The sequence below is a fragment of the Pinus tabuliformis genome, chromosome 9 (genome assembly GCF_031772625.1).
Source record: "Pinus tabuliformis cultivar Carrire ecotype Pingquan chromosome 9, CPIR1, whole genome shotgun sequence".
Lineage (NCBI taxonomy): Eukaryota > Viridiplantae > Streptophyta > Pinopsida > Pinales > Pinaceae > Pinus > Pinus tabuliformis.
The window spans coordinates 122,854,060-122,868,602 of record NC_142307.1 but is presented as its reverse complement, the minus strand read 5'-3'; the positions used below and the strand labels follow the sequence as shown (position 1 = coordinate 122,868,602).

General features: G+C 32.6%; 1 long non-coding RNA gene across 1 annotated transcript in view; it reads left to right on the top strand.

Annotated features, from left to right (window-relative positions):
• Window positions 1–282: 282 nt before the first annotated feature.
• LOC149147389 (uncharacterized) overlaps window positions 283–14,543 on the top strand; it is a 36,506-nt gene continuing 22,245 nt past the window's right edge. Inside the window, exons 1-2 of the long non-coding RNA XR_016263083.1 lie at window positions 283–762; window positions 5,829–5,947. This is a non-coding gene — a long non-coding RNA (uncharacterized LOC149147389). The remainder of the gene's footprint in view (window positions 763–5,828; window positions 5,948–14,543) is intronic.

Below are 14,543 nucleotides of genomic sequence, written 5' to 3'. Positions count from 1 at the left end.
GTTTGAGTTTCAAATTTATCATGGTATTTAAGATAAATACTAATTATTATTTAATATAAATACCAATATAGTATTTAGTATTTACATACACCAACTCAACTATTAATTCCATTACTGAAAATGATAGGAATATCATATTTTATTTTGAACCGCCACGATGGTACCACGCGTGTCGTAAGTAGATCGACGGTTAATATTAAAGTAAGCCTGTCGATCCGTGCCGAAGTTGTCGACCAATGGAATAACATATTGATTTCGTACAGATACGACAGTGGCCTTTTCTATTTTGAAAACGCAAGTTTATCGCGGACGAGTCCAATTTAAAGAATTTGATCTCTCCAGCCTCTGGCGTCCAAGGCAGCTGAGAAAAAGATCGCTGAGAAGAAAAACTCTGTATCAGAAAAAACCTGCTCCCAAGGCCGAGAAGAAGCTGCCCAAGGAAGGGGGAGAGAAGAAAGGAAAGAAGAAGCATAAGAAGAGCGTGGAAACCTACAAGATCTATATCTTCAAGGTTCTCAAGCAGGTCCACCCTGACATTGGCATTTCCAGCAAATCCATGGGAATCATGAACTCTTTCATCAATGATATCTTTGAGAAATTGGCCGGTGAGGCATCGAGACTCGCTCGCATTAACAAGAAGCCCACCATTGCCTCTCGGCAGATTCAGACTGTAGTGAGGCTTGCTCTTCCAGGTGAGCTCGCCCAGCACACCGTCTCTGAGGGAACCAAGGCCGTCACAAAGTTCACCAGCAGTTGATTTAGGTACTTTTCTAAGTTAAATTTCATGGTGTCTTTTGACACCATCACTGCTCTGGGATTTTAAAGATTGCCTTTAATTTTTGGTATTTCGGTGGACTTTAAATGCATGGCTCTGGTATGGTTTGGTTTTGTCGTGTTGAAAGTTTATTTTCCAGCTAATCTTTTGATCAACTTTCTTATTATTTTGTGGGCTATGGCTGTAAAAGTTTTGATGCACTGGTTCTACTTGTTTTATATTTACCAGTAACGAATGTTTTCTTGTGAATTAATTCGGTCCCTTAGATTCTTGGTTCTGAATTCATGTTTTGGTTAATTTTCTGGTTCTGTTTCTTTTTTTTTTTTTTCTACAACGTGGAATATTGCAGTCATGAAGTTTTGAACCTTCTCATTCATATATTAAGTATAGTAAAAAGTTTGGATGGATATTATAAAACAATGGTATGACCTACTGTTGGTTTTGATTTCAGATTTTTAATTTATGTGATATGGCAACTTCGTTTACAGCTGGGTAATAGATTGTATTATTGTTTTAGCATTTGAATTTTAAATAACGAATAAGTGAAGTTTTCGACCGTTTGATTGATCCAGATATTGACAGCTAGAAGAGAAGTTTTTGTGCGTTAGGATTATGGAGCTAAGAGAAGTGGTGGTGTCACAAACATCATTGTAGGATTTTAATAACCTTTAGGATAAATTAAATGAGTTTTTGATCTATTTTTACAATAGGTTACATTGGAAATGAAAATCATGGATAAAATTATGGGTTTTCATAAACTTGGAGCCTAAAAATCATTGGTGACTTGATTGAGTCAAGTTTATTTGAATTTCCCTAACAATCCCACCTCTTAAGTATCTCTTAACAACTTAAGTGACTTGATTAAGTCAAGTTTACTTAAACTTCCCTAACGATCCTACCACTTAACTTGATTGGGGGAGATTAACATAATCTTAATTATTCATCAACCATCAACAATATCAATCATCAACCTTTTCACTTAAGATTTCACAAACCCACTCAAGCTGGAATATCAATACATTTGCCATTTTCGTACCTATCCATGTGGTTCATTCTACAATTTGATGTCTCCATGTGCCACTGCACTAAATCTATATTTGATTGAAGTTTAAAGGCAAGTTTAAACTTTGCTCTTGTGCAACATGTATGTTTGAATGATAGGCTTTACAATTTTTTTGGGGAAATATGCTTTCCTTGGACTATAACCTTTATAATGCTTATGCACCATTGGTTCATTCTACAATTTGATGTGTCCATGTGCCATTGCACTGAATGTATATTTGATTGAAGTTTAAAGGCCTTCTAACAATCTTTGCTCTTGTGCAACATGTATGTTTGAATGATAGGTTTTACTAATTTTTTTTGGGAAATATGCTTTCCTTGGACTAAAACCTTTACAATGTTTATGCACCATTGATGTTATCATATCATTGTGGCTCTCATCACATGTCCGCTTCTTTGCTATTTGCAAACATCATTGACACCATCTCTAAGTTTTTGTCCATATTATCATTCTCTTGCTACATTTCTAGCTTTGTTAATCCATATTTTGACTTGGCCATCCAATACGATTTGCATTCACTAGTCCAAGAACCTCTCATTAATGTAATTATCAATTTAGTAGGCATTATTCTACTTTATCATGGCTACTAGCTCGCTAGTTGTTTTCAACCTTTCTTAACTCTTGCATAACCATTCTAGCATTTTTCTTTTCCTACACTCATGCCTCAAACACTCGATTTGTGGATCATGTGGCAATTTTGATATTAATTGTTAGGATCACAAAACTAAGAGAAATGGTGGTGTTTAAGAACACCATTGCTTGGGATCCTAATAGCCACTATGACAAATTAACAAGGAGTTTTTTTTACCTTTAAATAAGCTACATTGGAAATGGAGTTTTTTTTACCTTTAAATAAGCTACATTGGAAATGGAGTTTTTTTTTACCTTTAAATAAGCTACATTGGAGATGGAGTTTTTTTTACCTTTAAATAAGCTACATTGGAGATGGAGTTTTTTTTCCCTTTAAATAAGCTACATTAGAGATGCAGATCATGAATAAAATCATGGGTTCTCTTAAGCTTGGAGACCAAAAAACATAAGTACTTGATTGAACCACTCAAACATTCCTCTTATGGATTGGTAATTGAGAGAAATGGTGGCGTTTAAGAACACCATTGCTTGGGATCCTAATAGGCACTAAGACAAATTAACATGGAGTTTTTTGGTTTTTGAATAAGTTACATTGGAGATAAAAACCAAGGATAAAACCATGGGTTTTTGTAAACTTGGAGCCCAAAACTATAGATAACTTGATTGAGTCAAGTTTACTTGAACCACTCAAACAATCCTCTTATATGATATTGCCTAATATGACATTTGGTTTCAAAACATTTATTTTGCATTTGATTTCTAAACTTTTATTCCCTATATTTTGATTTTGATTTGAGCTTTTAATAATTTTTTATCTTTTAAATATTTTGTTTTATTTTAACTTTGAAACTTTCAATATTATTTATTTATTTTTAAATATCTTGTTTTTCATATTTTTTTAAAGATCTTGTTTTTCTTTATTTGGGATTGGAATTTGGGAATTCAACTTTAGATGCTATACTTGTAATATGTAGGTTGATGGAACTCAACTTGATTCAAGAATTGTTTTCTAAAAGTATTTAATTATGTTTTATGTTATGGGTTGAGTTTGTGTTTGATTTCAGTAATAATGTAAACATTAAGGAGAGGGTGTAGAGTATTAATGTTATGTGTTGAGTTTGTGTTTGATTTCAGTATTAATGTAAACATTAAGGAGAGGGTGTAGGGGTTAATGTTTAGATTTGGTTTATGTTTGTAAACCAAATTTAGTTATTTGTACATTAATATAAACATTAACTCCAACACCTTTTTGTTTAACATTTCAATACACCTTTTTCCTTAATGTATATGCTATGGAAACCAATATTAAAATCGAATAGAAATTAAACACATAATATGAAATACAATTAAACATTTTTAGAAAACAGTTCTTGAATCAGTTTGAACTCCATAAGTTATTGAAGTGCTTTGAGTTGAATTCCTGAAGTCACTCCTGAAATCCATGGGTCATTGATATCCATCAAATTGTTGATGTGCTTTGAGTTGAATTCCTGAAATCACTCTTGAAATCCATGGATCATGGGTTATCCAAAAATCTGACTTTTGAATTAATTAAACAACTATACATATTGAGGTTTGAGGTTTTACCTAATCTCTTACTTTTTAATAAAAAGTTTGAAAAATTTCATATTTCATTTAATTATTTTTAATAAAAATTTGAGAGATCTCATCTTTCATTTAATTCATTATAATCTCAAAATCTGGTATTCCTTCACAAAAATATATATATATATATATATATGTTTTTTTCTCCTTAAAAGATCACTCACGACTATCGCTTGACAATCAAATATGCCTCATTGATTGCTCCAATGAAATTTGTAAATACCATAACATTCTCCTTAACCAAGAATTCATTTCAAGTTTCCCTCAAATTTCTCCTTATTGGCCAGCTCAAATTTCTCCTTATTGGCCACCTTAATCTGATCATAAGTATGAAACGTTTCAAGTCAAACCGTCAAATCAAAAAACAACTGAAACATTTGGTGTGGGTAGTCGGAGGGCCATAAGAGAATTGGTAAAACATTTTGCTCAGGATTTTTGAAACTTCATCTTTCTTCGAAGACTGAAGTTTTCGAGTCTCGACCTTGACTTCATAGATTTTTCATTGGCTGTGGTCATATTTGAACATATAAGGTCATAATCTGTAGAAAGGAACATATAAGGTCATATTGTCACGAGGTCAAAACACTTAACTACCAATATTTTATTAAAATTGGAATGAATATAATAATGTTTGTGTTTTAGTAGCTTTGAGACTTGACTCATTTCAAATCGGTACAAATATAATAACGGTATAAATATAATAAGTTTAACTTATTTTAAATTGGTATAAATATAATTAATATGGATCCATAAAGATTTAATATGAGTGGAAAGGGTTTAAATTTCTTTGTGTGTAAATTTGTTTAAAGTGTTAAATATAATGCGTTATTTTTATTGTTTAAATTGTATTTTTGAATGTTAAATAAAGTATATAAGACCAAATAAAAATTTTACCCATAAAAATTTATTTTTTATTTTTATTATATAGATATATATGAAGTTAATACATAAATTAGTTAATATAGACATTATTTTTCTATTTAATACATAATTTTTAATTTTTAATTTTATTTTAAAAGAGTATGGACAGACAAATGAACTTACACATCCCTTCATACTGGGATGTAAAATGAACCTCTAAGCTCAATAATTTTTTTTTTAAATTATTATGAAGTTCAACTTATTTTAAATTTATATTTTTAAATTGCTGTGAATTTCAACTTATTTCAAATTTATAAGAAATGGTAGGAGAGCCATCTCTACAAACATAAATCAAATTTAACTCTTTGATTATTACATTAATGTGAACATTAACTCCATCATCTATATGATTCATTAATTTGGTTTTAACACTCTTATTTTATGTATTTGAGTTACTTTTTATTTATATATTTGAGTTAATTTTTTGTTTAGGTTAAATATAATTCAGAGCGACATTTTATTTTTTCTCCAATTCCTTTGAAACCAAGTTTCCTCTTCTTTATTATAATAACCAAGTTTCCTCTGTAGTTCGTGTTTTCTTCTTTATTATGCCGAGGGTAATGTGACCCAGATTTAGAAGATTTCATTTCAAATGTGTTTTTATTTTAAATTTCATTTTATTTTACATAGATTGAGATTTGTCGTAGAGTTTGTAGTTTGCTATTATGTTGGGGTTATAATGTTAATTCTCTTATAAGATGAGATTAAGTGATCAAATTTCGTTTTGTTTTCTGAATTTTTCACATGAGATTAAGTAATCAAATTTCGTTTTGTTTTCTGAATTTTTCATTGTTGGGATTTTTGGTTTCTATTTAAGAACTTTTATTCATGGCATAACTTCTCATACCTTGTATATACATGGCTTTGGAACAGAAAGACAACACCGCGCGTAGCAAAGCAAGTATGAGTAAAGCCAACTGTCAGTTGTTTATGCTGTGGAAGGAGCACTGGTTAATTCTTGTTGTTCTACACCTATGACTGCTGTTAGAAAGGTTGGTTCCTGAAACTCTATTTGCATCATGATTTGATTTGGAACAACATTCTTTTACAATTTTTATTGGCTTGGGCCCTTTGTAATGTAGCTGAACATGCCTTTTTTTTTTATGTCATTATGTTAATAGGCCATTATATTTTAGAGTTACATGGAGCTTCTATATTGAAGGGATACATTTAATCATCATTTATTTTTTAATTGTAAAAATTAATATAGATTATCTATATATAATGTTAGAAAGAATTTAGTTTGAGTTAGATTGTTTTGGTAAACAATTTGTTTCCCTAAACTCTGTTGGTTTAAGTCTATAGAGACATGTTATAACTATCCATTAGTAGCATATATGAATAGTTGTATTGGGTGTCATAGTGTCAACCAATATATAAAAGTTATGGATTCTCTATAGATTATCATTTTTCTTTTTAAACAAAAATGAAAATAATTTATATTAAAATATACTCCTGGACGTAACAAGTACTCAAGAAATGAGTTACAATATGTTATAATTCTTGTGAGCCCGGTGATTAACTTCGACTAATGGCACATTTAGACAAAAAAAAAAACTAAGAATCAAGCTCTTTCCAATAAGAGCATATAAGACAAAGTTCCAAAATTGAGTCGTATGTTATTTATGCCTACTTATACCTATTGCTTTAAGAGAGCAAAAGTATATTTTAACAAATTGTTCGCAAAAAAACACAAAAACAAAGAATTTTTATAAATTATTTCTATTGGTTTGGTGATGCATAGAGTATCATTACTATCTATGTTTATTAGCCATTTAATTTATATGATTGTTTTAACTTTTTTTTTCCCTTTTGCACATATATTGTTGAACTAGTTATATAGTGATATATAATAATAAAAAGAAAAAAATATTTATATAAAATAATAAATTTTCGGTGGACCGGTTTTGCATCAGCGGTAGGAACTCTGGTATTAATAGTTATGATTGCCCTAATATTAATTATGGTATTAATACTTATATTACTAATAACCTAATTAAGAATTATAATGGTAATATAAATCATCACATTAATTTGAATAATAATTGTAACATTATTAGTTACGATAGTCATAATAATAGTTATTGCATTAATAATAATAATAATTTTAATTTTAATATTAATAATAACAATAATGATAGTATTAATGATATCAACAAAAGATTCTCTAGCTTGAAATATAATAAGAAAAAGCGGACTGCTGGTATTACCCCTTCTTCTCCTTCTAGCAACAAGGTTATTAATCTCCCCAGTTTCGTTTTTCCCCTTGCTGTTTTTGAAGTTTTGGGCAAAGGCTTAAATTTTGCCTTAGCCTCTAGAAAAATCCCAGTGGAGGATATTATCTGTGATATTGAGTTCGGGATACGAGGTTTACCTGATAGGATCAAGGATACTATCAGGCAGGATTGTGCAGTGGCCTTGAGAAAGGCTAAGCCGCCTAAGAGTAACCTCAGCAAAGAAGAATCTTTAGCTCTCAGATTCTTAAACCAGAACAAGGATATCATTGTTCTTAAGGCAGACAAGGGTGGTGTTGCCGTGATTCTTAACAAGGTTGATTACCGCAACAAGATGTTGGATCATCTTGATAATAGCGGTAGCTACAAAAAGCTTTCCAAAAATCCCTTGAAGAAGGTTGCTAGAAATGTGGCTTTAGCCATTAAATCCATTGGCTTGTTGAGTTCCTTGCACCATAAGCTCATTGAAAGCAACCCTATTACTCCTAGAATCTATGGCCTCCCAAAGATTCACAAGGAAGGAGCCCCCATAAGGCCCATCGTCAACATCATTGGAGGTCCTACCTATCTTCTTGCGAAGTTCCTGGCTTTAAAGCTTAAGCCCCTTGTTGGTCGGACAAAGTCCTTCGTAAAAGACTCTGCTTCCTTTATTGAGGAGCTCAAGGACATTAAGCTTGATCCTGGGGACATTCTTGTCAGTTTTGATGTTGTCTCCTTATTCACTTGCATCCCTATTAATGAGACCATGGATATGATCAACCGCCTAACAGATCCTGACACGACTAGGTTGGTCGAGATCTGTCTCACTTCCACCTTCTTCAGTTTTGAAGGGGAGTTCTTCGAGCAAACATGTGGTGTTGCAGTGGGATCTCCCCTTTTCCCTGTTGTTGCTAATCTGTTTATGGAAGATTTTGAGTCCAAGGCTCTGAACTCTTCCTGACTCCTTCCTAAACTATGGAAGAGGTATGTGGATGACACCAATGTCATCTGGTCTCATGGCCAGGATGAGCTTGATCTCTTCTTTGATCATCTTAACAGGCAATCCTCAGCCATTAAGTTCACTAAGGAGCAGGAAGTTGAGGGATGCCTTCCTTTCCTTGATATTCTTATTTCTAAGAATGATGATGGTTCCCTCGCCCATCAAGTTTTTCAAAAGAAAACTCATACGGAGCAGTATCTTCATGCCAGTTCTCACCATTTCCCGGCTCAAAAGATGGGTGTTCTTAGTACCCTTGCTACTCGGGCCCTGAGGATCTCGGACAAGAAGAGCTTTGAGAAGGAAAAATCCCATCTGTTGGATGTCTTTGTGGAGAATGGTTACAATAGATACATGGGTCATAGCGCTTTCCTTAAAGCTTCCAAGAATTTTATGGCGAAAAGAGAACCAAAAGATCGTGTTCCTGGTGTCCATCTTCCTTATGTTCAAGGGACCACTGATAGAATTGGTAGGATTCTAAGGAGACATAGTATCCTTGTGTCCTTTAGGCCCCTGAACACCATTTGTTCGTCCCTCAGATCGGTGAAGGATCCCATCGACCCTAAAGATATGAAGGGTGTTTATATGATCCGTTGTTCCTATGGGACCCCCTATATTGGGGAGACTGGTCGTTCCATTAATCAAAGGATTAGCGAGCACGCAGCGGATTTGAAGCATAGGAGATCTAAGTCTTCCACTTTGGCTGAACATGCTGAGAAAACCAATCATCATGTTTGTATTGAAGAAGCCAGTGTTATTGCTAAGGTTTCGCATTTCCATCATCGAAAATTCAAGGAAGTGCTTGAGATCGAAAAGAGACGAAGCAATCTCAATAGAGAGGATGGTTGGAAAGTCAGTTGGTGTTGGGTCCCAGTCCTCTCTTCCTAGTCGGTTTTCCCTCCTCTTTGGTTTTTTGTGTCTCTTATCTTTATTTTTACTTATTTATTTATTTTATTATTATTTTTATTTTTTTAAATTTATTTTTGGTTATTTATTTATTAGTTTTTATTGGTGTGTATAGCAACCTATTTCTTCTGATATTTCAAGGTACTTTATGCCTTTTTTTCCATTTTAATTCCTATTATTTTTATATATTGATTATTTTTATTTAAGGGCCTCCATATAACTAATTTTCCTTTCTAATTCTTTACAACTTATATTTTTAACTAATTTCCGATCTATCTTATCATCCTTTGATTTTCTTTATTACCTTTTATTAACATACAATTTTTATAATATTTTAAATAAAATTAATTTATACATTACTCTATACATCTAGGCATCTAACTTATCCTTTATTATAAGGTCATTTAATTAACTAATTTTCCATTTAAGGTCCTTTTTACAACTTAATTACATTTTATTATTTAACATACATCTTTAATAATACTTTTATATAAAATTATTTTATATATTACTCTATCCTTGTTACAAGGTCATTTAATTTACTAATTTTCCTGTTAAATTATTAACTAACTTATAATTTTATTAACCTTGATTCTCTTTATTACCTTTTATTATTTTAATTATCATACAATTTTAATAAGACTATATTTTTATTCTTCATTTAACCAATTTCCTTTTTAAATTATTATTTAACTTATAATTTTTTTTATTTATTAGGTCTAATGTTAGGTCTAATGCCAAATATAATTTTTATTCATCCATTAGGTCATTTAATTAACTAATTTTCCTTTTAAATTATTAATTAAATTATAATTTTTAATTATTAACTTTGTTTTTCTTTATTACTGCTGCTTTTCTTTATTACCTTTATTACTAATAATGTATGTTATTATTTAACATACATTTTTAATAATACTTTTATATAAAATTAATTTATATATTACTCTATCCTTTATTACAAGGTCATTTAATTTACTAATTTTCCTTTAAATTATTAACTAACTTATAATTTTTATTAACCTTGATTCTTTTTATTACCTTTTATTATTTTTATTAACACACAATTTTAATAATACTTTTAAATAGGATTATATTTTTATTCTTCATTTAACGAATTTTCCTTTTTAAATTATTATTTATCTTATAAATTTTTTTATTTATTAGGTCTCATGCCAAATATAGGTCGTATCTAGGTGAAAGTGTTCTGAGGCTCGGTGAAAGAGTTAAAAACATACTCTATATGTTTTTGGCATATATTCTTACTCTATATATTCTTCCCATATATTCTTCGGTGAAAGTGTTCTGAGGCTCGGTGAAAAAGTTAAACACGTACTCTATATATACTTCGGTGAAAGAGTTCTGAGGCTCGGTGAAAGAGTTAAAAGCATACTCTATATATTCTTGGCATATATTCTTACTTTATATATCTTCGCATATATTCTTCGGTGAAAGTTTTCTGAGGCTCGGTGAAAAAGTTAAACACGTACTCTATATATTCTTTGGTGAAAGTGTTCTGAGGCTCGGTGAAAGAGTTAAAAACATACTCTATATATTCTTGGCATATATTCTTACTCTATATATTCTTCGCATATGTTCTTCGGTGAAAGTGTTCTGAGGCTCGGTGAAAGAGTTAAAAACATACTCTATATATTCTTCGGTGAAAGTGTTCTGAGGCTCGGTGAAAGAGTTTGCAGGTTGCGGTGGGCACGGGCGATCTGCAGTCAGTTACCAAAGATTCCAAGGGCAGACGGGTGATTTGCAGTCAGGTTTTCTGATATCAGGTGCACACATTCCTTATCTTTTTCTTTTTCTAATACATATTTGCTCATATAATTTCAAGTATGAATATTTCACCACAGTTACCAAAGATTACCAAGGGAAGACCTAGCACAGTTACTCTACAAGGCTTTTATGAGTATATAGAGTCTTTAGAGAAACGTAGAGAAGAAAGAGAAGCCAAGCTAGAAAAAGAGTTAGAAGCCATACTGGAAAATAGATTTGCATCTATTGAAGACACGATTCAAAAACAAATAGAAAATAAAATAGAACTACTAGAGAATAAAATGGAGGCAATGGAGACTAGACTGCAGGTTATAGAAAAACATAACCAAGATACTAACCAACCATCCCAGCAAGGATATGCTGATACTTTAGAGAGTCTTAAAATGAAAGACATGATTAAAGAACTAGAAGAAAAAGTTAATAGCCGCCTCACCCTAAATAATGTGGTAGATAAGTTAGATATCAAACCAATTAAAGATGAAATGAAAAAATTAATAGAATTAGACCATGAACGTAACAAAAGGGTCTTAAACCTTATAATATTCGGTTTAAAAGAGGAAGTAGATGAGGATACTTTAGCCTTAGCCCCGACAGAACTACATAATAGATTACAAATTGAAACATTGTGTCTCACAGAAACAACAAGCTTGGGGAAATTAACCGAGAATAAAGGAAGACTAATCCGCATAAAGGTGAGCTCCACTGATCATAAGCATGACATACTTAGTAAAACCTCAAGTCTAAAAGGAACGGGAATATTCATAAATGAAGATTTCATTCCAGAAGACCAAACAGAATTAAGAAAGGAGGTTCAAAAGGTAAAAGAAGCTAGAAAGGAAGGAAAATGAGCAATAGTCAGAAACAGAAAAGCCTTTATTCGAGATAGAAACAAAAAAGATAGTAATCAATAGCAATTAAACATGCTCCGGATCCTTTCTTGGAATTGTCGGGGCTTCCCATGGAACAAAGGCCCCAAGCTAAGTTGGATTTCAAATGATGTTGATATTATTTTGCTTGTTGAAACTTGGGAGCACGAAAAATCTAAGGTCCCTAACATAGATGGCTTTACGCTATGGTCTACCTGGAACAAGCGATCCTCCCGTAGAGGCATTGGGGGAATAGCTTGTTACATTAAGAAGAACATCTCCCCCCATTAGGATTTATAAAAACGACCCTCACAACCAATGTAGTTGGATAGAGATCAAAGACATTAATAATAAAAAGTCCTACATAGCAATATGTTATTTTCTCCCCATTAATTCTAACTTCTATAAGAAGAAGAATCTAGATAAAACTAACCCTTACAATGGTTTAGAGAATGATATTTCTAGCCTAAGGAATGACGGTAATATCCTTTTAATAGGTGACTTTAATGCTCGAACTTCAAACAACCAAGCTATTATTCTAAGCAATCATTCCAACCCTAATCCTCTTTGGTTAGACGAAGACCCTACTCTGGCTAGCAGGTACAAAAGGAACTCTGAAGATCTCGGGGAAAATTTGTTTGGGTCAGAGCTAGTCAAGCTCTGTAGTGCTCAAGATCTCATAATTTGCAACAGTCTAAAGAAGTGGCCCAATTCTAGCAAGATGACCTGCATCCATGGACTTGGTAGCAGTGTGGTAGACTACGTTATTTCTGATTTCCCATTATACAACGAAATAATAAATTTTGACATCTTAAACGACCACGACCCTGACTCTGATCATAGGTCTTTACTTATAACTCTCAATTTTGTCATGCATAGAGTTCCCATAGAAAATAATACTTATAGCCAAAAGAACTTAATATTTGATAGAAATAAAAATGATCTCTTTTTAAATGAATTAAAAACTAATTTGCTTCCTTTATCTAATATAGACAACATAGAAGACCTTTATCATAATTTTACTACAACCCTCTCATATTCTATTAACAAGTTCTCAATTGAAGTTTCAAATAATAAAAGAAATAGCAAAACCAATCCATGGTATGACAAAGATTGTAAAAGTGCAAGGAGAGCAATTAAGGAAGCTGTTGATGAATCTCTTAAAATGGACAAGATAAAAATATACAAAGCCCTAACTAAACGGAAAAAGAGGCAGTGCATTTGTCAAAGACAGGAGAATCTCTTACACCTCTCTAAGGTAGCTCCTAAGAAATTTTGGAGGCAGATTCTAACTACGAAGACTAAGGATAATAATAAAATTTCTCTTCATGATTGGAATTCCTATCTTAAAAAGCTTTATGAATCTCCAAATGTCATGAATAATTTGGAAACCCTTCTCACAACAAAAGAAGTTTTCTCTTTAGAAGACATTAAGTTTGGGGTTAATCGCCTCGCTAATGGGAAAGCTAAGGACATTGAAGGTTACCAAGCGGAAATCTTAAAAATTGGAGGTCCTGTCCTCATCCCCCACATCCACAAGCTTTTCAATCAAGCAGTCAAGCAAGGGTTCCCTAAACCTTGGACTGAGAGCCTCATTATCCCTATTTTTAAAAGTGGGGATACAAATAACCCCTCTAATTATCGAACAATTATGATCAGCCCTCTCTTAGCCAAGTTATATGGTAGTATTTTGGAAAAGAAGTTAAACATATGGCTTGAAAGTGAAGGTAAGCGAGCTAAAGGCCAAGTAGGTTTCAGAAGGCATCACTCAACAACAGACCACCTTGTTATGCTTACGATCATTGCGGAGGAATGTTGTAATGATAAATCCAATTTATTTTGTTGCTTTGTGGACTTTAGAAAGGCTTTCGATACGGTTCCTAGTTACAACCTTTGGAATAGATTAGAAGAGCTAAAGGTTCCTTTCGAGTTGAGAGCTGCCGCTATAAGGTTATACGAGAATGTAATTGCCACGCTAAAGAGCAATGAAGGGTGGTCGAAAGATATTAAGTGTAACATCGGAGTTAAACAAGGTTGCCCCCTCTCCCCTACCCTATTTGGCATTTACATCGATAAGCTCGAAGGCTATTTAGAGGAAGCAGGATGTGATGGCACGATCTTAGCTGGGATAGTCGTCATCCTTCTTCTTTATGCTGACGATATTGTTCTTTTGGCAAGGTGCCCATCTGATCTTAATAAGCAACTCAGGGTTTTTAAGGATTTCTGCTCTACCATGGGTATGACTGTTAACACTGACAAAACAAAAGTTATGATTATCAAATTCAAGAAGGACATTTACGCTAATTTTATGTATGACAATAATAACTTGGAGGAAGTGTATTCTTACAAGTACCTAGGAATTGATATTCATCACAAGCTCAACTGGAACCATAACATTGAGAAAAGGATTAATGGGGGGTGGAAAGCTTACTTTGGTCTTGAAAATAATTGTAAAATAGTAAACCTTGTAATGTGGGATAAAAAGAAGTTCCTCTTTGAAACTTTAGTCACTCTTGTTATCTTATATGGCTGTGAGGTTTGGGGTTGCAGCGTCTCCAGAGAATCATGGAGAAAGATTGAGCAAATCCAGAAGCGTTTTATAACTTATAACCTGAAAATTAAAAGTAATACACCCTATCCTATTCTCTTTATAGAAGCAGGTCTTTCCCCTATTGAGAGCCTAGCTATGCTTAGGTTTTTATTGTACAAGCACAAAATCAGTAACATAGACGATCATAGACTTCCTAAGCTAGCTTTAAATTCTAGCCAAAACCACCTAAGGCTCAATCGAGGGTGGCATAAAGACACAAGGGCCTGGTTAAAC